Genomic DNA, 24,337 nt, shown 5'->3' with positions numbered 1-24,337 from the left:
AACAATAAGTTGACGAGACTGACAGTAAGTGCAGTAGTTATATAAACAAGTAGTCATAACACAGTGATGTTTTGAAAAAATATAAATAAAAGAAAACATTTCTGCTTTATACTGATGAGCTCCTAAAATATAGTTATAATTGCAGGATGATTTATGACTTTGAGAGAATACGTTTCAATAGCACATCAGTTAACCTCCAGAGATGATTAAAACTGCAGTATGTGCAGTTAATTCCACTTGATATTTACATATGTATTATGAAGGGTGCTACAGTATATAAGATAAAGGTTATTATATATCTTGAGGGGGAAATTGTCTGCTAGGCCAACAGCTGTTGATTGTATCCTGCATTAAACTGGTGCCTATTGTCTCCTGCAATTCACCAGAGACCTGTACAGTAAGAATAATGCCTTTTGTAAGATTTTCCAATTTCTTTATCAAAGTACAGCACTGTGAGGAAGAGCCCTAGGCTTGTACTGCTTCACAGACTAGGAATAAATGACATGTACAGTGCCTTGGGAAAATATTCAAGAAGTTGAGAAAATTAAAAGTCTTGAGTGTTTGCTCATGCATACATGCTCCATGCATGTATGGCACTTTGGCATCCCCTGTGTGCTGCAGTAGCAAATCAAATCAAATAGCATATTCTAGGGTTTGCTAATTCTGGTCAGAACTTAATTTAAGATGCAGTCTTTTGGATTAACTTGGAGTGCAGCCCTGTGGTTCTGGAATACTGCAGGGTTCTATGACTGCATTCTGAAGGACTGCTACATTTAACATCTGGCTTACCAAAGTGCTAAATTCAATTGGTGAAGCAATTTCTCACCTCTCTGCCTGAAATGCTGTGCAGTGGGGCTGCTGGCACATAATGGCTGCACTTCAGTGGTGCATGAAGTGGGTCCCCTTTCTATATGCAATGTGCTTTGATATCCTTTAGCATGAAAATGCTTTTATCAGTGGAGGAACAGCCTTGACTGCCCCTGGCATTTTTTGTGGCAGTAGGAACTGGAAAAGGGTACTTTGGAGCTCCTGCAGGGTACCTAATAGTAGAGAGAGTGCTGCTCTGATTTACAAGCAGCTCTATCACACCACATGTCCAGATTCCACAGTTTACTATGTCACATCCTCCTTCATATGTGCAATGTTGTGTGTTAGGATATGGTGAGAATTTTGCACTGCATTGTGTCCAGAAAAAATAGATGGGATCAGATCTTAGTTTAAAAATAAAGAGGATGGTTATGCCATAATTGATGTTCCATCTGCTGTGATGTCTGTCTGGAAAGTTTCTGGATAGATTAAGGTGTCATATTTTCTCAGATTAGCATTCTTTGTGAGATGTCTGTGATGTTTGGAAGATATCTTTAATCTCTGACTTGAAATGTCATTTTTAGCAACATTCAGACATTTCTTTAAATAAGCCATGAAATGAGCTTCACTTTGGCTGAGCAGCTTGTTTTGAAGCCCTACAGGTACAAGTACTCTGCTTTATGCAAAGGATTGTGGGAATATATAACTCTAAAGGGATTAATAGTTTAAAAGGTTATACTGTAAATACATAACTACTCTTTTGTCAAAGCTATGTAAAAAAAAAAATGAATTAATTGTCCTAGTATTTAATTCCCTTGGATACACTAATGGACTTTAATTTATTTTGCTTAAAAAGCTTTATGTAGGGTTTCATGAAGGATTTACATATTTAAGTATTTCACAAAAAATGTGATAGTACTATAGATTTTAAAACATTCCTCTTGCACCACACCTGTGTAGCACGATCTCTTATTTATAGTTTTGCATTTTATTCCTGTATTTAAAAGCAATACCTGTTTGTATGTAGCCACCTTAAAATGCCAGATTCAGAAATACTTTATTGTGAGTGATCATCTGTGACCTATAGTACATTTGAAAGGTTTCTGAAATGTACAGTGAATTGATAAATAAATGTACTTCTCTTCATTATGAATCTCTGTTCTTCTGCAATATGTGAAACATAATGATTTTCCTTCCAGATCTGCCTAAAAATGATTTGACTGTGTGACAGGAACTTTTTTATATGACACATTATGTGTCCTCCAAAGCTTACGAATGTGGTGCTTCAATATCACACAGCTATTCCTCTGGGCTTTATTCTAGGCTCATTTCTTTTTTTGTTCTGTACGCTTACCCTTGGGTGTCTTTGGGAACCTTTTATATATCTGATATTCATTCATGTTTAGGATACCAAATTCCTTTTTGACTGTGTATTTCAGTCAAGTTCTGTTTACTGAGAGTGTTTCTTGGGAAAATATTTGAGAGTGTTTCTTGGGAAAATATTCTTCCATCTATCAATTTTCTAATCGCTTCTTTCAATTCAGGGTTGTGGGGAAACTGCCAAGCAACAAGTGCAAGGCCAGGGTGCACTCTGGACAGGACGCCAGTTCATCATTGGGCTAATACACATTCTTACTCAAAATATCCTACCCGTCACGTGATCCCCTTAAATTGTCTTTGAGGGGTGTATCTGACTTCTCATAGATAGTATTATTCAGTATGAAGCTAGCTCCTAGACACCTTTGTATGCTGTCTGTAGGGTACTATGAGGACTTCTTGGGAGTGTCCTTAGGGGGTTAGGATCTAGAAACATGTCATCTTGTTTATCCATTATTCTAAATAGGATTCACATATGGTTCCTTGCTGGATGATAACTCTAATGTGGACCACTCATAACAGCAGATGCAGATTGCATTAGCTGTGTGACTGCAGCTGAAAAAGTATATCAACTGTGTATTGTGAGCTTCTACATTCCCTCTTGTGGCATCAGGAGATCACGGATTATGCCCCATCCAGACATTATATTCATAGGATAGGATTCATAGTACCGGAGGGTGATGGTGGAGAATTTGAATGCTGTGTTTGATACAGTCTAAACCGTGTTGTATAGAGTTTACATTGTAGCTGTATGACTCACTTGCCCCCTTCTAAGGCCATTCCACAATGCATTTCTTAAATACATGCACTTAAGCTTCAAGTCAATTCAGTTGTAATAAATCATTTGTATAGATGTTATGTAGCCAAGCTATTTTAAGGCATTGTTTTTCTCTCATCTCTCAAATTGTCAGCAAGATGTAATTGTCAGTTGATAGAAAGAAAAGAGAGAGGCATGAGGAATTAGTCGCTTTCCATCCTTAAGTTTCCTAGATGTAAAAAAACAAGTTAAGAAATATTAACCCTCAAAGTTTTGTGTTTATCCTTAGGGTCCAGAGCCCTGTATTTTTTTTTGAGGGTATTTGCTGAGGTGAATTTTTATTTCTATGCATACACTGCAATATAAAGTAAACCAGGTTTTAGTTTTTTGTATTACTTGTATATGACCCCTATTTGACCCATATTTTTTGTTAAGCTTCCTACTGGTTAAGACCAAACATTTGTCTTATATTATATAGTAGTATAACTAATAAGGCTAATAGAAAGGATAATCTTTGTATCGTGCCTTTCATGGTACTTCATCTCAAGGCACTAAACATTTTACATTGGCTGTATTACAAGTAATTAGAAATACTTGTAAATTTTACAGTAATGCTACTAGAAAACCCACTTTTCAGTCTGGACCAATATTTCACTGGACCGAAATGATCCAGTGTGGTGACTGGGGACGTTGTATTGTAGTAGGTGTTATCATCCTGATTAGATGTTAATCAGGTAGTCAGGACATTGGTTTATTAAAGATCTTTTGGCATTTTTTAATAAGAGTCTGGTTGTTTAGTATCCTGGCTAAATCTATGAGACTGACCTTAAATGTTTGCCCTTAATTCAGTTGGTGAAGCAATTTTTAGCTTCTCTTCCTTGTAATATCCAGGGTTGCACAAAATACTAAACCTGGTTTACATAAGAAACAAGGATACAGTGCTTTCAGAAAGTATTCATCCCCTTGAATTTTTTCGCATTTTGTTCCTGTTACACCTCCAAATTTGAGCACATTTAAATAATTTTCATTGAAACATTGAAATGAGCTTTGCACATTTAGATTGGGGAATTGTTGCCCATTCTTCAATGCAATTTGCTCCAGCTCTGCCAAATTAGATGGAGAGTGTCGATGGACGGCAATTTTCAGGCCGTACCACAGATTTTCAATTGGATTCAAGTCTGGGCTCTGGCTTGGCCATTCCAGAATACTAACCTTCTTTTCTTCAAGCCATTCCTTGATAGTTTTTGCCGTGTGCTTTGGGTCATTGTCCTGCTGATAAATGAATCTTCACCTTTCACGCAGATCTCTGGCTGACTGAAACAGGTTCTCTTCAAGGATTTGCCTGTATTTGGCTCCGTCCATGTTGCCCTTGATGGCAACAAGCTTTCCAATTCCTCCTGCTGAAAAGAAACCCCAGAGCATGATGCTGCCACCACCATACTTGACGTTAGGGATGGTGGAACCTGGGTGTTGGGCTGCATTTGGGTTGCGCCAAACATAGCACTTTTCTTTCAGGCCAAAGAGCTCAACTTTAGTCTCATCAGACCACAAAATTTTCTTCCAAAATGTTTCAGGTTTTGTCACATGGCTTCTAGCAAACTCCAGGCATGACGTAATGCTGCCCTTTCTCAGAATTGGTTTCCTTCCAGCCACTCTCTCAAAGAGGCCAAATCTGTGAAATGCTGAAGAGGTTGTTGATGTCTGGACAGTTTCTCCGATTTCAACGAAAGAGCTCTGCAACTCTCTCAGTGTTGTAGCTGGCCTCTTGGTCACTCCTTGGACAATTGCCATTCTTGTCCAGTTGCTCAATTTGGTAGGACGGACTGATCTTGGTAGTGTCTGGGTTGCGCCATGTTTTTTCCATTTTGTTACAATGGACTTCACGGTGCTCCTAGGAAGGTTCAAATGGGGGGTGAATACTTTCTGAAGGCACTGTATAGCAAGTACTGTAAATCCAGGTATTATTATTTTTAAATCTTTTGTTTCTGATGATCAAAGTGATATGAAAAACAATACATTCTTTTCATAGATGTGTAAATGTGCTTTGGACAATATGCAGAAATTTAAAACTGTAAGGCATTGCTTCAGATGTTGTTGGAGGAAGAAGTTTGTGCTCAAGTTGATTTCCTGGAGTCTATGGTAAAGGATTGTAGTTGTCTTGTTGCTTGAATATAAGTCTCTGTTTAACTTCTTTGCATCATCTGAATTGTAATTTTTAAGGCAAACAACCATGCCAATTCCCTTTTTATTTTAAAAGTAGATGTTTTATTTTTAACTGCATGCCATGTATGATCTTAAACACTCAATTAAGTTGCCTATCGCTAGCCATACCCAGGTATGTTAAAGTGAAAACTAACGGCATCCTAAATTTAGAAATGGTGTATATTCTTGAGGTGTGCTCAACCAAAATACATGGAAATTCAGAGTGGCTACTTTTAAAACCAAAAGTATTTTAAATTGGTATCGGAGGGAATACTTTTCCTTTAATACACCACACTTAGCCCACTATCTTGTAACAGCGTGAGGAGTCCATTTTCTGATTGAGATTAACCTAATTTCTCTCAAGGTTAGCCTTTTCTCCAAATGATGCCTGGCTTCCCTAAAATGTAAAACTTTACAAAGGAAAATAAATTCCCAAAAGATAATGATTCAGTCCATGTTCAGTTAACAGTAGGAATACAGTACATTTCCATGTAATCATCTTAGATAAACTCTTCCCATCTAAATAGATTACCTTTCCGAGTTTTCTTAGTTACACAGGCATTTCCAAGCATTCTATGTCTGGAAGAACTCCTCCCATCTAAATATAGCCTACATTTTCAAGTTCTCAGAGTGGCACAGGTAATTCCAGGCATAACAAAAAATTCAGATGAGTCATTAGACTTAGAACAACTTCAGACAAAGAATTATTTATAGAACAATAAGGCATAGCACAAAAACCCATTATTCCCAGAAACTGCCGTTGCTACTGTTGTTGTTTACAGAACCTATTTTTTCATCTTAAAGGTCCCAATCTTGAGTTGATAAGAGTCAAGAGTTTTAAATGGTAGAAAATCACTTTCACCTAAAGCTTGTGCAGTGCAGTTAACTCTCTTATTTAAAAAAAAAACATTATGTCTGGCATTGGCAATCATTACATTAATTGCATTTTCTTGCTGGCCATGTCTGACAGTTTATCATCAAAAACAGTTAACTGTACATAGAAAAACATGGCTGTTGTTACTGCCTGATCTGCTTTGTAGTGGGATTGCGAAGACGCTGTTTACCTTGTGGCACTCACATGGACATCTGCACATCAGTGGTGACTGAAGTGGGTCCCTTCTATATGTAAAACTCTGTGAGTTCCTTAAGGATGAAAGAGCTAGATAAATGAATTATTTATATTTTTTAAAAAGGAAAACTTCACATAAACTATTAGGTTATGCTAAAGAGAAGTAAGAGTTTCAGAGGAAATAGGTGAATTAACTTTTGCTGTCCTTTTCTGTTACTCTTACAAAATGATTCCCCTGTGTACACTTTGTTACCTCAGTGCCAGAAGAATGCAGACAGATGAGAGAACCCTCTCTAAGGAAGACAAGAGTGCATTGTGAAAACCTGTCACAACCCAGCTTTAAGATGCTTGTTCTTTTAAATTGGTTAGTTGAAACAGCATAGGGGAGGATTGGCATTATCAATATTGAGTTATCTTGAAGGAAGATTGCGATAAATACAGTGATTGTTTATTATTAATGATCTTTTCCCATGTTTGAGAAAAGCCAAATGGGGACTATTTGCAGAATGTTAGGTGTTGCTTATTATAGTGGAGATATGGTAGCATGATGGTTTGGAATTTTTCTCTTGTCTGAATGTGAGATGCATTGTTTTAGACCAAACTTAAACACTCAATTAAGTTATTCAATGCTAACTGATAAATTTGTTATGAATATATTATGAAAATTTGTGAAAATGAGCTTGTGTTCCATTTTGCATTTATTGCCCCTTGTATATGAAATGGCAAATCCTTTGACAGCACGTGTCTGTTTAGAAATACTGGGCATAGGTTTTTGCCTTTAAGGTTTGTCCCTTTGTTCTTGTTCTACAAAGGAATAATGAGAACCTGCAAATGTGTAACTTCTTACTTGCCCACTTGTTAGATCTGTTTGTGATTTGACAAACTGTGAGCAAGTGTCTTTCATGGCATGGCACAGCAGTTGCTGTTGTATCGAAGTTGGGAGGGGAACTTTGGCTTGGGTTCATACCATCAACCCTGTTCTCTGTGTGAAGGGCCTTTTCCTCAAAACTTAAACTTTGTTTTAAGTATTTAAATTTAAAATGGTTTCATTCTTTTTAATTGGACTTGGACAATGGTACAGTTTGTTGGTGAATGCTTGGCCTATCAAGTTCAAATTTGTCTAGCATCACTAAATTCTGTATGTGCTGCCAGCTGACAGGAGGCATTCAGGATTGACCCAAGTAGGTACTGAGGTACTGATTCCACTTGGCAAAAGCTCAAATATGCATGGAAGGCTCATTAAACCAGTTACCATAATCGGATATCTCAGAGCTTCTACTATTCAATACAAGCTCCCCATCAATTGTCTTGTCACAACTTAGTGTTACTGGGCTTCATGATTGATGTTATCAGATCAACATGAATGACAATACCCACATAAGTGAAGGGTGATGTTTTCTGAATTCTGTGTTGTTCGTTTTTGGCACAGCTGTGTGACTGCGGTGTGTGTGGGCATTAATTTGAGCTTAAGGTACAAGTTTGTTGTTAATAGTGATCTCATTTATGTTTGTTTTTTGTGAGGTAACCTGGAGAACAGTGTCCTCTAAGCGGAATATAGGCGTCAGTGTGACTTTGTGACCATTCATCCATTTTCTAACCGCTTTATCCAGTTCAGGGTCAAGGCAGAGCCAGAGCCTCAGGATACAACTTAGATGGGATTGCAGCACTGACTGTAAGCTTATAAGAAAACAAACTTATACCCCACATCAATGATCACAGAAGTTTGTGCTTCAATCTGGGATACCCCTAATATGATGACCTGCTGTATCAGTGGGTCCTACCTAGTTGAGTAAGGGTGGGTTGGTGATGTCAATATTGAAGTAGTCTTTTTATAAATGTAAAGAGGCAACATCTCTGTGGCCCATGTGCAGCATTTCTGCCAGAGTTATTCATACCTTTCACATGTTTATGATGGAGCTAATGGTAGATGTATGACGTAGTGATTGCATGTATAAGGATTGCCAACTGGAATGTGTCATTTGATCCCAACCACATCTGACTTTCAGTTCAATTTTTAGTGGATTAATGTTTACAGAGTCACATTGACATCTATACATTTCAAATAATTTCATATGAAGAATGATGTCAGCAAAAAAATAATAGAATATCAGCTATACCCCATCTCTAAAGTTTATCTGGAGTCTAAAGTTGTGATTCTATACTGCATCCATACACTTATCTCTCAGAAGAAATACACACTGAAATATAAATTAATTTATGTTCATAAAATAAAAATGTTTGGCCATCCAGGTTATAGGAAATAAAACAAATATTGAGACTGTTTTGTGTACATCATTGCTTAAATACTGAGTCAGAAATTTAAGATGCAAAACCATTACAAAACAATGAAAAGAGTTACAGAAAAACTGATTTCCTGGAAGCAAAATCCTGCACTCGGTTTGTGAATACTGCATTTGGTTTTGAGCATACCATCATAAAAAAGTATAGTCTGAATATTGATTATTTGTACTTATATAAGAACCTATCTGTTTCTTGGAGTTCTGGGACAGCATAAAATTCAAGTATTTGAAATCTATTTTAATATTCACAGTAGAACAGTATGGATTTTAAAACCCCAAATATCAACAAGTTAATAATAATACTATTATAATATTAAATGCTGTGTCATAGTACAGGAAACAAAACCATACAATGACAAGAGCTTATATTCTTGCCGAAAATAACAGAATGCTGCCCAAAGTGTTGTTATTTTCTTATCAGGAAAGCTAGATAAAAATGCATTTATTTTCCAAGAAGACAGGTCACCCTGGCAGAAAGCCAGGAAAAGCAAAAGCATAAGAATGAAGATGAAGGAATTTAATCATTAGAGTGGACTGCTCAAAGAGTGAATGTAAATCCAATTAAACTTCTACTGGAGCTTCTAGAGAAGTGACTATGCAGAAGAAAATTAGAAGAAAATATAAACTAATTTAGTTCAAAACCTTTTTACATATAAATCATTCAATGAACTCTAACAAAATGTATATAAAATATAGGAAAACTGTGTTACAAAGTATTAGCCAAATTAATTCTTGGTTTCCATTAAAATGCTATGGTATGTAATCGTTGTTTTTTGTGTATTGTTTTTTTATTTGGATAGAAAACAGTTATTAATCAGCACACCCTCCATTATAACAGCAAAAAACAGCTGTATTCCTAAAATTAGTGTTTCTAATTAAAATTAATACAGAAGAATAGAGAAAAGCTATGAGGCAAAAACCTTATATAGCATTTCTTTGTCCATCTCCCGTGCATGGTTTCAATTAATATGTATTTTATTGTATGTAATGTTGGTTTAGACCATTACAGCTCTCTTTTTCTTCTGTTACTCAATATACTATAGTTTTTCAGTTAAAACTGATACAGAGGAGTTATAACTTGAGAATGCATTGTATGTTTTATATACAGTAAATGTTTAAACGTAAACATTACATTCCTCAGCAACCTTCACAGTTTAATAGATTTTTCTGAAAGTGTTCCTTTTTTCTCTCCCTGTAGTGTCCTGCCTCATAATCCTCCCACAGCTTTCTGACATGGTTAGTTGCTCTTTCTCGTCAGTCCTTTTAAAAACATTCTTATCCAATTTAAGTCAGGCCTGACATCTTTTGGGTCTTGTGCCATGTCTCATATTTGCTAGGTTATATTCAGAAAAATATGTATAATCACATCTTTAGTAGGGTCATTTCTGGTCAAACACTTAGGAGAAGAAAGAGATAATTACATTATTATTGTTTATCTTTCTTAAAGAACATATAAACAGTTACAAACAAGAGGACACATTTTGTGGGCCCATGTAGACCATTTAGTATTTAGACATAAAGAGGAATTTTAGAATTTTAGTGTCCTCACATGTCTTTATGTGAATCTATAATATGCGATGCTAAAATATTACAAGAAAATGATCATTATTGAAGCATTCTTAATTATTCCTGAAGTTAAAATACAATCAGGATTTTTAACTATTTTTAGCATAAAAGGTTCAATAAATGATCACTGCTTCATATTGCAACACTCTGAGGATTGGTACATCTGACGAGGAAACAAATCCTGACTTCATTGACGAAAGGTCTAGCCCCTTTGGCAAGGTGAAATTGTACTCTATTGTCCTGGCTCCTGTCACCGTTCCTGCAGTTCATTTGCCACAAGGTTACCCTTGCCAACCACAGCTGAGGAACCATATCTTTCTACCTGGTTTATACCACATCCTCCTACAGCAACCACAGCCAAGTGGTGTGGAACCCCACCATTTCAGTTTCCACACACCAATGTGATGTTTTGGTAATAGGGCAGGTCTGACTTCTGTAGGGATTGAGGTGATATGGTTACCTTGGAAACGGCAATCAGAGTTTGATTCCCCTTTGGGCCTGCTTATCACCAGAGCATTACAAGATTAAATTTTCTTTTTTCTTCTATTTGGTCCAGAACAGGGGTTGACAATTCAAGTCTTGAAGGACTAGAGGCCTGTGGGTTTTAGTGATACGTTTTAATTGGAAATGGATAAATACCTAAAAAACGCTGGTCCTTGTTCTGTTTTGAAGCAACTACATGAGCAAGATGCATATTTTAGGTGGATCCATATTGCTTTATACTAGAGTAATTCAGTAGCTCTTAGGTTTCAATAAGGCTCAGATTCCAAGGAATGTAAGTGACAATATGACAACAATTTGAGTGTTGTCATCAAGAACTTTCGTTTGCTGTTTATAATAATGCAAGAAGGATGTAAACTGCATCAATAAAGTGTAAAACACCATACAGAAGGAACTACAAAGTTGGATTAAAATAAGTAAAAGAAAGATGTTCTGTAAGTACAAATATACCCTAGTGGCACACAGCATTGTGGGATGTCATCTGACAGGATATTATGATAATATAGAATTCAAACAACTGTTCACGAGGCTAGCTAAAAACTAACTTAATTTTATTTATTAGAGGATTTAGAAGTTTAATTAAGTGAAGAGGCAGAAGTAGTCAGTGTAAATGGGGGGAAAAAAGGTAAATAATTATCTATTATGCTAAGTCCAATTCATAATTCTATTCCTACAGGAGGCCCATCTTCCCAATGGGAGCCTTCCTGTGCCCTGTATTGATTAATTGGAACTAAAGACTCATAAAATGAAAAAATAAACATGTCAATTAAATTTGTAGCTGTCAACTGAACTGCAATTTATTATCTACAACTGTCAACAGAACTGTAATTTATTGTCTTCTGTTGACTCCCAGGTATATAGTCCGAGTTACCCAGTAGAATATGTCTGTAGCTTTTTCCAGGAATTACCAATCTAGTGAGTGCGTGCAAGTTTGGGTGATTTTTGTACTAGAAAGGGTTATTATTAATGTCGTGTTGAAAAGTAAATGAATAGAAATATACTTTTGATTGGTAGTCCTGCAGAATTATGAAAATGCCAAGTATAGCTCTCTGGTTCTACAGTCATCCTATTATTCACAAAAATTTTCAAAGATTTGCTACAATTACAAATTTATATTCTGTATAAATATATAAACTCTTTATTAGTAGTAGAATAGCAGGAATTTGAAGTAAACTGAATATTATTGTTGAAAGAATGTGTAGGTCCTGTATACTCCATAACAGTGTAGAACATTCAGTTGTACTACAACAAAGCACAGTACCCTTCCTGTCATGTACTGTCATATGCTAAATAAACCCATACAAGTGTTTAACAACTTCTTCCAATTCAGTGTCATAGGGGAGCTGTAGCCTCGGCAAGCAACGGACACAAAGGAGGGTATACCCTGTATGGGCCGCTAGTCCATCACAGGGAAGACACACAGGCATGCTCATGCCTATGGCAAATGTTCCCAGATGCCAGTTAATCAACAAGTATGTCTTTGGCCTGTAGGAGAGGAAACCCATACAAACATGGGGAGAATATATGAACTCCACACACATATCACTCCACAGCTGGAATTGAACCTGGCAGCCCAGGACAGTGAGGCAGCAATACTAATCACTATGCCACCATGCCGCCCTACACATGTGTAAGTGATTAATAATTGCCATGTGAAAAAACATTTCCTGGAGCCATTGATAAGATATTCAGTTGGATATCTTGGAAGACTATACCTGGAGGACAGCAGTGTATAATAAATTACAGTTCTGTTGACAGTGGTATATAATAAATTGCAGTTCTTGTGACAACTACTGTAATACATTTCTAGAAGATTGGGCTGTAGTTTAAAAGATCTAGTTTTTCTCAACGTCTGTAGTAAGGAGGCAAAATATTTTCCTTGTAGTTTTTTTAACAACATTATTCTGTAGGTCTTCATTAATTGCAGACCAATATGCACGTCAAAGAACAAACTGATCGATAAATAGTTTTTTCTGCACAAAAAACGTTCACTGCATGTTAAACCAGATGTTAATGTTTCCATATATCTTAGTTGTCACAATTAGGTTTTGAGAACGCATAATTCTGTTTCTATGAATGATACAGCAATGGTCCTGCTGTAATAGGAATTTTTCAATTTTAGTAAGCAGAATGTGAATGAAAACAGAAAGAAACTAGCATCTCATATGTCCTTGAGGCATTTTTTCTGTAGTATTGGTAAGTAATTGCTAAATTATTGCTTGTTTAATTGCCTGGATAATATCTTAATTTAAAAAATCCAAAGGCACTGTGTATGGATCAGATAAAGGAGACAATACATTGTTTTACATTTTTGTGTCAGTTTTATCCATTGATTACTATGCAAGTCATTGTAGTGCTTAAATAATTTTAGACTTCAAAGACATGCAAATATAATTTATTTAAAAAAATGGAGATCAAATAAGACCTAAAAATTGCCGACCAATTAGTATACTGCCTGTTATCCGCAAGAAAGAAACACTGAATTCCATCTACCTGAAAAAGCAAACATACTAGTGGATTTACTAGCTTTGGCTGTCTGTAAGGTAGTAGAGAAAAGTTGTAGTTACTGACAATACCATAGCTGTGTCTAAATATGTTTACAGCTTTATGATGTATTTCTTTGACTTAAGGGCACTTGACCTAAGTAAGGTACTATAGTTGACATGGCAGGATAATTGAAGTATTTTGTTTTGCACCTTAACCTAAATAGTGTAAATGTCCTCAAATGTTTCATTATAAAATGCTTTTTGTTGTCTCATTTACTTCTGTATATAATTCTTTGTAATTTTGCAAACCTTTGTTCAAGCATGTTGAACAGTTCAAGGCAGAGCCTGATATTTCTTTCCAAAAAATGCAGTTTTGGCTCACAAATACCCATAAAATAAAGTCTCTGTGAACTGAAGATTTCAGAGGGAGACCTCAACAGCTGTTGCATGCATTTTTTAATAGTTATAAACTCTGAGCAGTTGAAGTCTCACATGTGCCACTTGCAAAAGAGGCCCTTGGCCATTTAAAAATTTAGACAATTTCTTCCCTCAGAAATTATTTTTATACACCACTTTCGAAAGGGGTTTAACTCTTGTAAATGTTAATTTTGTTTTTCTTCCAAAACATATCTTAATTCAGCATATGCATGCTTCATATTATTTTGTATTACTCAAGTGATTATAGTGTAGCCTATAAAGTGATGATTTCCAGCTTTGTATTGATAAACTGAACTTTGAAAGTACAAGTAATTTGAAAATTTACAGGAAAAACATCCTGAATCCTTGACAACCCCAGGCATGCCTCTATTTTAATTATATCTAACTGTGCTGGGTGAGACATATATGGAATACTGCATATTAAAATGCATTAAAGTCGGGAAATGCGTGACATTTTGAATCAGCTTGAATCACCCTAAAGGGGAGTTGCTTATTTACCATAACTCCACAGACAAGTCTGGTTCATGCATTGGTAAATTGCTGTGGTTTGGAGATTTCAAATTCTAAACCTAGCAACCAAAGATAGAGTACTTTAAAATACACCTGGTTCTTCATCAGTAACTCTGTTAGTAACACCTATTATTTTAATAGCAGGTAATGCAATTAATCTAATTGAAAAGGTTTGCCAGTTGACTTTAAATATATCCATTATTTCTTGAGGTGCTACTTACTAGATGTGGCAGTTTACAGTTTGCCCATGGTCCATAGAACTTGTTTACTTATGATCAGTTCAGAAAATACAGTGTGTTGCCAGGGGCATACATTTCAGCAGTGGTAGAAATGCACATAAAATGATTGGTTTTAGAATTGGCTTTTTCTGTGTTGCAACTGTTTACTTTTCTACACTTAGTAGAATATATATATATTTTTTTAATATTAGGAGATTGTCTGGCATGACAATTATTGTAATTAAAACATCTTTAATATATGTTACTTATTTATTCTCAATTTGATCTTAAAAGTATTTTACTTTGCCTCAAAGCTTTGAGACTAATGGTCTCAAGCTAATCCACCAAAGAACTGGTGTTAAATGACTTTTGCTATTATGTTAATATTAGCTTTCTGAGCAACTGACCAGTTGTATTCACTTTGCCTAGTTGTTGCATGGTAGTAACAGGGGTACTAACACTGCATAAGTACTAACAGGGATCTTCGTCCCCATTTATTAAGGATCTGCTTAAGCAACATTGTAACACAGCAATGAAAAACAACTTATGTACTTTGGAGTCAACCACTTGTTTTTCTACAATGTAAAGCAGGTAATGGGTTAAGGTAGTCTCCCATCCCAGGTCCTAGGGGATCACCGTGTCTGCTGTTTTGTTTTTTCTAGCCAAGGTGTGTTTTTAAATTTGTTTTCAGCTCTTTTCATGGCATTTTGCAACGTTGCATGGCATTTTTAGTTGACTTCAACCCTGTACCAATTTTCAAGTTTCCAGGTTTCAAAAACCCCCGTTGTTCAGCTGAAATGAAACCATTCGGATTGCTGAAAGTTACACTGTCAGAGTGTTGTCTTCTTTGCCATTCCCACCTGTGTCTGATTGCTAAAAACTGATCACCGGTTAAAAGCTGTTGAGACAAAATTAAGGAAGCAAATTTAAGGGAATTGCATAAAGTTCTGTTTGCTGAAGGTGTCAGAACAGTATGTGTGATGGAAAGTATGTATGAAAAAGAACTGCGTGAAGAAATAGGTAAACTAAAGTGTAAATAAGCAAGTACATAATTTAAAGGCATTATTTTGCACAAGTGGTTACCAGCTCAGTTGGAGTGAAAGGCAACAGATGCAGGGATCCCTCAATACAAAGGTTGGCAACCACTGATTAGGGTCTTATTTACCATCATTTTGCTCAGCCTACAAATAGTGGTTTTCAATTTACCCGGGAGATGTAATCCTGAAAAATGCTGCATAAATCAAAAACACATACTGTAAGTTAACAACCAATTTCCCATAAGAACGTCTGCAAGTACGAGAGGCAGGATGCATTTCAGGTCATCTCCCAGCTTGAGTGCTTAACTCGCAGATTAAAAAAATGTAAAATCATGTAAAATGCTTATATAGTTGTACTAAAAGTAATATTTGATGTTTAATTTGTGTCAGTAACCAATGTATGCTTAACTGTGAAATGGATATTTAGAGTGAGTCAGAATGTTTCTCAACATTGAAGCTGTAGAAATATTTTCAAGAGGGTACAATGCCATGTGAACCTGAATTTGGTGCAGTAGTGTTTTCCTGGTTTGAATCATGTTAAAGATTTAGTAAAGAGAATATGGATCAATTATAGAGAGTTAATTAATAAAAACATTGGCTCTGCTTTAACATGGGGAGGACTTCCCCATTGTTAGCTATTCTGGTTTGGTAGTTGTGTCTCCTCAGGGGTGTGAAAGAAACTACAGTATGTAATCAGAAAGTACTAAAAACACTTTGGGTCAATTGCTTTAGCGGGAAACTCAAGACGTTTCTTTGGCAAGCCACTGAGGAATTTTTATATAGTGCTTATAAAGAACAGTTCCCAACAGCAACATATAGATCAAAAGAGAGTCAAGGAAACAATGCTAAAACATTTGTTTATTGTTGATTGTCTATCAGAAATCTTCAATTTTTTTGGGAAACTCAAGAATTCAAGATCAAAACCTGTAACACACAGCTTAACATATTATGTTTCACATCATTTCATAGAAAATATTTCTGCGCAAGATTACGTTGATTATTGAAAATAATTATTCTTCCTTTACAGCTTTCTTATTATGGATGGATGGAACTAAAGCAGAATGGAGTGAGAAATGTTGTAATCTAGAGAAAAACATTTTTTTACTTAGACACTTCCACACTAAGGCTGAAACAGTTAAACGGATTGTTCCAAATGTGTATTTGTCACAGAAGAACAAATGCTGTTTCTATAGCCTGATAACTTGCAGCAACATGTACAATGCCTCATTGAGGTTGTTAAACTCACCAGGGAAAGGGTTTGAAGTGGCTTAAATGAAAAATGCATACTACTGTTGAGATCAGCAATCCTTATAAACTGCGGGATCTGCGTCATTATAAGGTCATTAGTCACTATCAGTCATTGTGTTTATATTCATGCTTTCCTTCATTAAGTGTGTCCTGAAATCAGCAGTGGTTATTAAATTACTGCCTCAGAGCCCTTTTTTAGGAAATATGGTTAAAGCAAATATACACTAATTTTTCAAAGCCTAAAGTTAAACATCCTATTCAATAAATATAAACAGTTTTATGTCTTCATTTTTAATATTCAGGAACTATATTTCCTATTTTCCCGAGCAGTATTTTCTTGTCTTATTGATTTGACTTATTATTTGGCTATAGAGTTTGGATAGAGAAGTGCTACTTGTTCAAAGTTTTCAGTGCACTTCCACTTTCAACTTGACCCTCTGGTTTTGGATTCATTCATTCTCAAGTAGTCAAAGGGTTGATTTTGTTATTTCCTTTGAGGATTCTAAATATATGTATCGGGTCCACTCAGTCTTTTCTGTTCAAGACTCAAAAGGTCCAGTTTGTTCTGGTTGACTGTATAGGATAATCACTTAAGTCCTATTATGTATATAGTTGTTATTCTGTGCACCAGTTCCAGAGAATTCTAAATGAGGCTTTATTTATCTCTTGATTTAAATTCTGTGCTTTTAACTACATATGCTAATATTTTGTCGCCCTTATTATTTAATTATTTATTCACATTGTCTATAAATGTGTCGGCATAAACACGTAAGTCAACATATGTAGCACCTTCTCCCTCACTATTTTCCATTAAATGTCATCTGTCATGATTATTTTACCTTGTCTTGAATTTTGGCTTACTATTTTATTTTGCTGCTTCTACAGTGTTTGGTCATTCTCCTGTTTTTATTTAATCTGCAAAGTTAACTACTTTACTAATTATACCAGAAACTAGTTAGGAAGAGTTGGAATTCTAGTATAGGTACCCATGACACTCCAAAAATGTACATCATCACAATTTAAGTATTCAACATTTTATCTATAATCAAACACATTTCTCTGAATGCCTACCACCTGTAATTTGAGATTTAATCTTTTAGGAGGTTTTTTTTATCAAAAGCCTTCTGACAATCTAAATACCATATCATATACTCTGTATCCCATACTTTTGTTGCTTGTTCAGACAGCTCTAACAAGTTGTTTAAGTAAGACCAGCAGTACCTTTTCCATATCCTTACTGACTCTTCTGTAGGATCCTATTTCCATGTAAGTCATCCTGTTTTTTTAAAAGCCCTGTCACAAGAAGAAATCGGAATCCTTAAAAGTAAACTGACCTTAATGCTGCTACATAAAAGCAAAGATCTTTCATTATAGTTGATTTTCTTGATTCATTTTAATTAAGTCAATCAAACAGAAAGCAATATGTGCTGGTAGCTTATAAGTCAAAGTGAGGTTTTTGTCCTCCACCTCATTAATTTAATTAATTCTGATTAAGTACTCTGTGTTTTAATTGAACAACCAAGAGATTACATTTATGCCCTCTTGGTTTTCCATGAAGAAATCTTCAAAGTCTTTTGTAATGTGTAAATGATCTTGAATGAGGAAATTGAACATCTGTTAAGGTTTCATAAGATGCATATTTACACAGGTGTGACTCCTGGCCCTTTCAGGTGAAAGCATATAACACATAATTTATTTTGTAATTTCCTGTGTGTAATATAATTTTGTAGAGTCACCAGCATGCCTGTTGTTGATGTCATTGTTGCAGTCATTTTCTGTTGATGTACATAAAGAGTCTTCTTAACAGTCTTTTTAGCAGTTTAAAGTAATTGGCAGTTTATAAATACTTTATTAAGATTACATACATACATAGTTAATACGTAGTTAATTGTATTTCTTTGGAAGTCATTTGAGGATAAAAAGTAATGATGATTTGAGATACACTTCTTGTCCCTTTATTGCAATCATGTTAAAAAATGTACATGGGACTTTTTACATCTCATTGATGAGGAAGGAAGACGTTAAAACAGAAATAAATTACACAGACTGTTTGATATTGAAAACCTGTCCTGCAGCAGAGTAATAGGCAAAAAGAACATTAAGGCTAACGATTTGTCTGTATGCCGTATCTTTGACTCTGGAACTGATCTTTATTATGGTATCAAGATGTCTGTCATAACTCAAGAAAATACCTGCTTAGAACAAAGCCAATGGATCAATTTTACTGTTATTTTTTTACCTCTGCTTAAGATTTCAAAGCCCAACAGAGTAATACTTGATCTATATTATTCACCACAATTACTAAAATATGGTTGTTTGGGTATGAGTGACCCATGGAATAGAATAATCTTGGTCTGGTTAAAAGTGGATCTAAGAATTGGTGAAATCAGAAAGTTTAGTGGGTATAGAAAGTCACCACCCCCTTTCAAAATGTGTACCTTTTGTTGTATGACAAAACAACAGAACAACTTAAATTAGGCTTGTTCCATTTTTATATATACACAGTAACCCACGTTAGACAAGTGAAAATTAAATTCTAACACACTTTGAAAATAAATATTACAACAGTACAATGTTCACTTTGGATAAGTGAACACCCACCTTACAATTGCATTTGTAAACTTGGTCAGGTATAACCAGTCACCTTACAGATCACACAACAAACTAATTGGCTCCCACCTGTGATCAATTGTGGTGGTTTTGATTAGTTCAGAATAAAAGCAGCTGTTTCTAGAGGATTCCACTGCTTGGACGTGCGTTTCAAAGCAACGAATCAACTATGGGTGGAAAGGTGCTTTCAGAAGGACTTTGAGATAAAGTTGTGGACAGCACAAGTCAGGTGATGGGTATAAAAAGATTTCAAAGGTTTTAAGTATCCCATGGAGCACAGTCAAGACTATCATTAAGAAGTGGAAGGCTTATGGCACCAACCAGACCTTGCCTAGATCAGGCCATCCCTCCAGACTGGATGATTGAGCAAGAAGGAGACTGATCAGAGAGGCTACTAAGAGGCCGATGGCAACTTTGAATGAGATACGGGCCTTTATGGCAAAGACTGACCATTGTGTGCATGTGACAACAATATCACAAGTGCTCCACAAATCTGGCCTGTATGGGAGGGTTGCAAAAAAAAAAGCCACATTATGTCTCGTTTATGTTTTGCTAAAAAGCACATTAAGGATTCTTTGTCCAAATGGCAAAAGGTGCTGTGGTCAGACGAGACTAAAATCTAACTTTTTGGCCAGAATGCAAAATGGTACATCTGGTGAAAACCCAATACATCTTGCCATCCAAAGAATACCATAGCTACAGTAAAGCATGGTGATGGCAGCATCCTGTTGTGGGGGTGTTTCTCTTCACCTGGGACTGGGGAAGTTGTCAGGATAGAAGGGAAGATGGATGGTGCAACATACAGGCAAATTCTTAAAACCTGCAGCCCTCAGCCAGGAAGTTTGAAAATGGGAAGGTGGTTCACCTTTCAACTTGACCCAAAGCAACCGTATAGTGGCTGAAGGACAGGAAGGTGAATGTCCTTAAGTGGCCTAGTCAGAGCCCCAACCTAAATCCTATAGAAAATCTTAATAGTAATGACTTGAAGAGGGCAGTCCCATCAGCGGTCACCATGCAGTTTGACTGAACTCGAACAATTCCACAAGGAGGAATGGTCAAATATTCCTTTGTCTAGGTGTGCAAAGTTGGTAGAGATGTATCCAAACAGACTCATTCAATTCATTGTAATTCAAGCAAAAGTTGCTTCCACCCCACCCAGTTATTCTACTTTTTTTTCAGAAATTGTTTTTTTTATTAAGATGTTGCAAGGTACAGTTTGTAAATGAAACTGGAAAGTCTAATTTTATTTGTCTTCTTTTTGAGCTTTAAGGCAACAAAAGCTGAACATTTTTAAAGGGGGTGGTGACTTTCTATATCCACTGTACATTCCTCTCCAGGTGTCATACCCAAGAACATGAAGGACAATTAACGGCTGCGTTAAAGGGGTGCTGAAAGCACAAGAGAGGTTACATTTTTCTCTGCAGGTCAACCTGGACTTGATGTTTTGTACTGCCTGTTTTATTTTTGTACCCAGATAGTTTACTTTGTGACTAATGAACAATAGCCTTAAGGGGCTTTCCATTTGTGGATATAACTGCCCAAACCAGGGTGTTTTTCTCACAGTGTTATATATTCTACTTAAGTACAGATTATGTATTTCCTTAACCCTTTTAAACAATATAGACATTATAGAGGTGTTATTTAGAAGGATTCTCTGGCTTCTAATCACTGTGTAATTGATAGTTCACAAATACCTATACTCATTACAAATCACTAAATAACTAGATCAGTTAATAAGTACAGTTGTTTATGAATTCATACTGATTATTTCAAAGATCATGGTAGTTTACATTTGATTTGTGTTGTATATTTGCATCTGCTAGTAAATTAATATTGAAAATGTAGATAGACTTATTCTGCTGTATTGAATCAGAGTCATGCTGTCAACAACGCAGTGTCTCCCATCATTCAGACTGTTCCATTGGTATGAAATTTCTGATCCAGGAAAAAACACTGCTGTTTCTCCACCATCACCACTACCATGGAGGTATAAAGGATGTGCTGTTTTAGAAAAAACAGTGACTGTTGGCTAAACATGGGACTCATTTTCTTCTTGGGGCATCCTGCCCACATTCTGCATTAGCTAGAATATTGTAGAGGCTACAGCATGACAAAATGGCATGACCTGTTCTTCTAAGTCAAAAAGAGCTGTCAAATTTTTTATAAGATCCTCAAAATATGTAATTTCTGTCTCATCCCCTGTATTAGAGCACAGCTTCAGTCTGATCGAGGGTTTTAGCAAAGCTCTTGTCTGGTTTATTCTAGTCATGAATAAAAAAATTCGAAGGCCTGTTTTCATGAATTCTTTGTGTTGAAAGATCTTGTTTTCAGTATGTTAATTTCCCTTGTGGCTGAAATGGGGGACCTCAGCTTTTCACTGTCCTCTTTCAGTGTTGAAAATATTTAGTGAATCTTTACCAGTATTTTAATATTAATATTTTACTATTAATAATACCTTTTTCCTACGTGTTTGTTTTCTGTAACCACAATATTGTCTCAAGTCATGTGTAGAACAGATTGGTTTTCTTGGAATGTGGATAGTTTAAATCTTAACTTAAAAATAAACTTTAAATGTCTCTGTTAGCTTAAGATCTTGAGTAATCAAAGGAATGGTGTTTCATACACTTGAACTGGCTAAATAAATAATTGCTATTGCCCTTTCCTGTTGGTTATTTATTGCAATATAATTAGTTTGCTAGGATATTACATTCAAACATTTCTGATGGGAAGAGTGCAGCATTCAAATAGCTTCCAACAGCATATTAGCTGCAACAGAAGGACCTATGTGAATTTAATAGTGTTACCAAATTGATTTATCTGACAAGATGCAAAAACTGATTTAGTTTCTTAAAAAACAGCCTTCTTTTTCTCGATGAAACAACTATAATGACCACATTATCTTTTTTTTTTGTTTTTGGCTGAAGTTTGGATTATCATCCAAAATCATTTTAGCATTGCAACTTCCATTAAAACATACCTTGTTTAATTTGACTTAAGAGTAAAAGATTATTATTAAAGCCTCTTACTTTTCTATGTGTTATTTAGGAATCACAGTCCCTTAAATTACTGGAAGAGGGACATGTGGAACAAACAAATAGACAATGAACCTTATTCTCAGTGAGCTAAATACCTTTAGAAAATCAATGCCAATGTTCTTTTTTCTCCTATCTAGATAGGCAGGTCTAAACATATTTAGACTATCCACAGCATTAAGAAATAGCCTCGTAGTGTTTTGTTACTTCCAAGAATTTTGGAAAGGTGAAAGAATAACAAATTGGAGCTTGTGCAGACTGATTTTATAAATACTAGTGGGTGCAATGTAACAACAAAAAAAAAAGATAGTGCTGAAAGTAGTTTAATATCATTCATGTATTTTGCAATGTGTTTCATATGTTTCTCTATTCATGCTTGCACACATTTACAGATAGGCATATTAGTGTTGATAGAACAGAATATTGAATACATACCTGTCAGCAACTCTTTCTAATTTGAACTCTGAAAATCTGGTGTGACAGGGGAGAATACTCTTTGGACTGTGAGAGGAAACCTCTGCACTCAGAGAAAACTGATTTGAACATGCGGAGAACATGGACACTCCATGCAGATAGCAACCCAAGTCCAGGATTGAACCTAGGCCTCCAGCGCTGTGAGGAAGCTATGCTAACCACTGCATCACCGTGCCACCCTTTTCTATATAATAAATTAAATAATTACATTTGTTAACGTGTTGCCCTGTACAAATAGTAACAGAACACAATTTGATGCCAGTATTCTTTCTGTGATATTAGGGATAAATTATTGATTTTCACCCAGTCATAGGCTGTAGAACAAAAAAACAGGTAGTGAAACTGAGATGAAATTACATAAATGAAGGATGAAGTGAATGAATCCGTACAGTATATTGACTATAATTATTACTCCACAGCGTGACATTACCAGGTCCATGAGAAAAGGCATGATGCTAATGTGATAAAATGCTGTTCTTGCTTTGATGCAGGTAATTTGTAAGCAGAGAAAAAGTTTTTTTTCAAAGGAGCCGGAAGCAGCTAATTTAACATTTGTTCAACATCAGTTGATCTTTATGCCATATTTACAGTGTGTATTGCATCGCAGATAATCCAATCACCTCTGAGAAGAGTATCTTTATAACGGTACATCCATTTGACTTGAAAATCAAAAGGCATATAGATGGATACATTCATGGCATCAGAGAAATGAAAATGACCAAATTGTTGATATGTGCCTTGTCCTGACCAAGATCCAATTCAGAAAAAAATCTCAGCTTCCAGTGGTAACTATTTCTCTGGCAGTTTGGCTGTGATGCACTTAATCCTGTACATTTCCACATAACCAGAAGTGCACTGGAGAGTGATCAGATGATCACGATAATTGTTTATTTGTATTATTATGTAGTATTATTAGTGCTACTGCTTAACTTGTAACAAATGAGTGGGTGGACTCAAGCTAAAATGTAAATTTTAAATTCATTATACTTTGAATTTGCAGGTATTCCTATATATTATGTATTTTATAAATAGATAGGATATACATTTTTCTTAACCTTATTCTTTAACTGAAATAAGTTACTTTGAGAAGTAATGCTGATAATCAAAAGAATTGTCCAAACTGAACCAAAAATAAAAAAGCAAATAAATCACATTTACATACTATAGAAAACAACATATATGAGATTCACTCGATAGTATTTCTTCTTGCCTTTCACATGTATAGTATGTGATCCTTTTGTAAACCCTGTGGTTTTCAAGTGACAAGCCAGCTCACCTATAGTGATTGTCAGAGATGATACCAGCCACTCTAGATTTTAAGAGCCAAAAGCCAACATAGATTGAATATGAAGCAATTTTTCAGTAGCCTAATATGTTTTATGCTTTGTAAATTTGTAAATTGTAAATATCAGGTAACTAAAAGATTTACTTGAGTCTTGAAAGTTGATTTCTCTTGTAGAATTTGAAAACATTTGTACTTGATTCTGTTTCTTAACAAAGCTCACAAAAGTCTGATCATTGCAATATATATTTATTAATTTAAGTTTGATAGAGCTATAAATTTGATAGAGAAATTTTGTTCTGCCTTTTAATTAAATTAATACACAAGGCATATGAAATTAAATACTTATGATAATGCTTTAACTAAAATTACATTTATGGTGTTACCTAATTTGGCCTCCAGTGGTATGGTTTTTCTTTGTGC

At 35.4% G+C, this 24,337-nt stretch overlaps 1 protein-coding gene across 2 annotated transcripts in view; it reads left to right on the top strand.

The window, feature by feature from the left end:
* Positions 1-24,337, top strand: part of tfpia (tissue factor pathway inhibitor a) — a 43,765-nt gene that overhangs the window by 1,194 nt on the left and 18,234 nt on the right. The window lies entirely within an intron of this gene.

The sequence above is a fragment of the Lepisosteus platostomus genome, chromosome 14 (genome assembly GCF_059453375.1).
Source record: "Lepisosteus platostomus isolate fLepPlt1 chromosome 14, fLepPlt1.hap1, whole genome shotgun sequence".
In the NCBI taxonomy this organism is placed as follows: Eukaryota; Metazoa; Chordata; class Actinopteri; order Semionotiformes; family Lepisosteidae; genus Lepisosteus; species Lepisosteus platostomus.
Note: the sequence above shows the minus strand (reverse complement) of the source record. Positions and strands in the feature narration are given on the sequence as shown.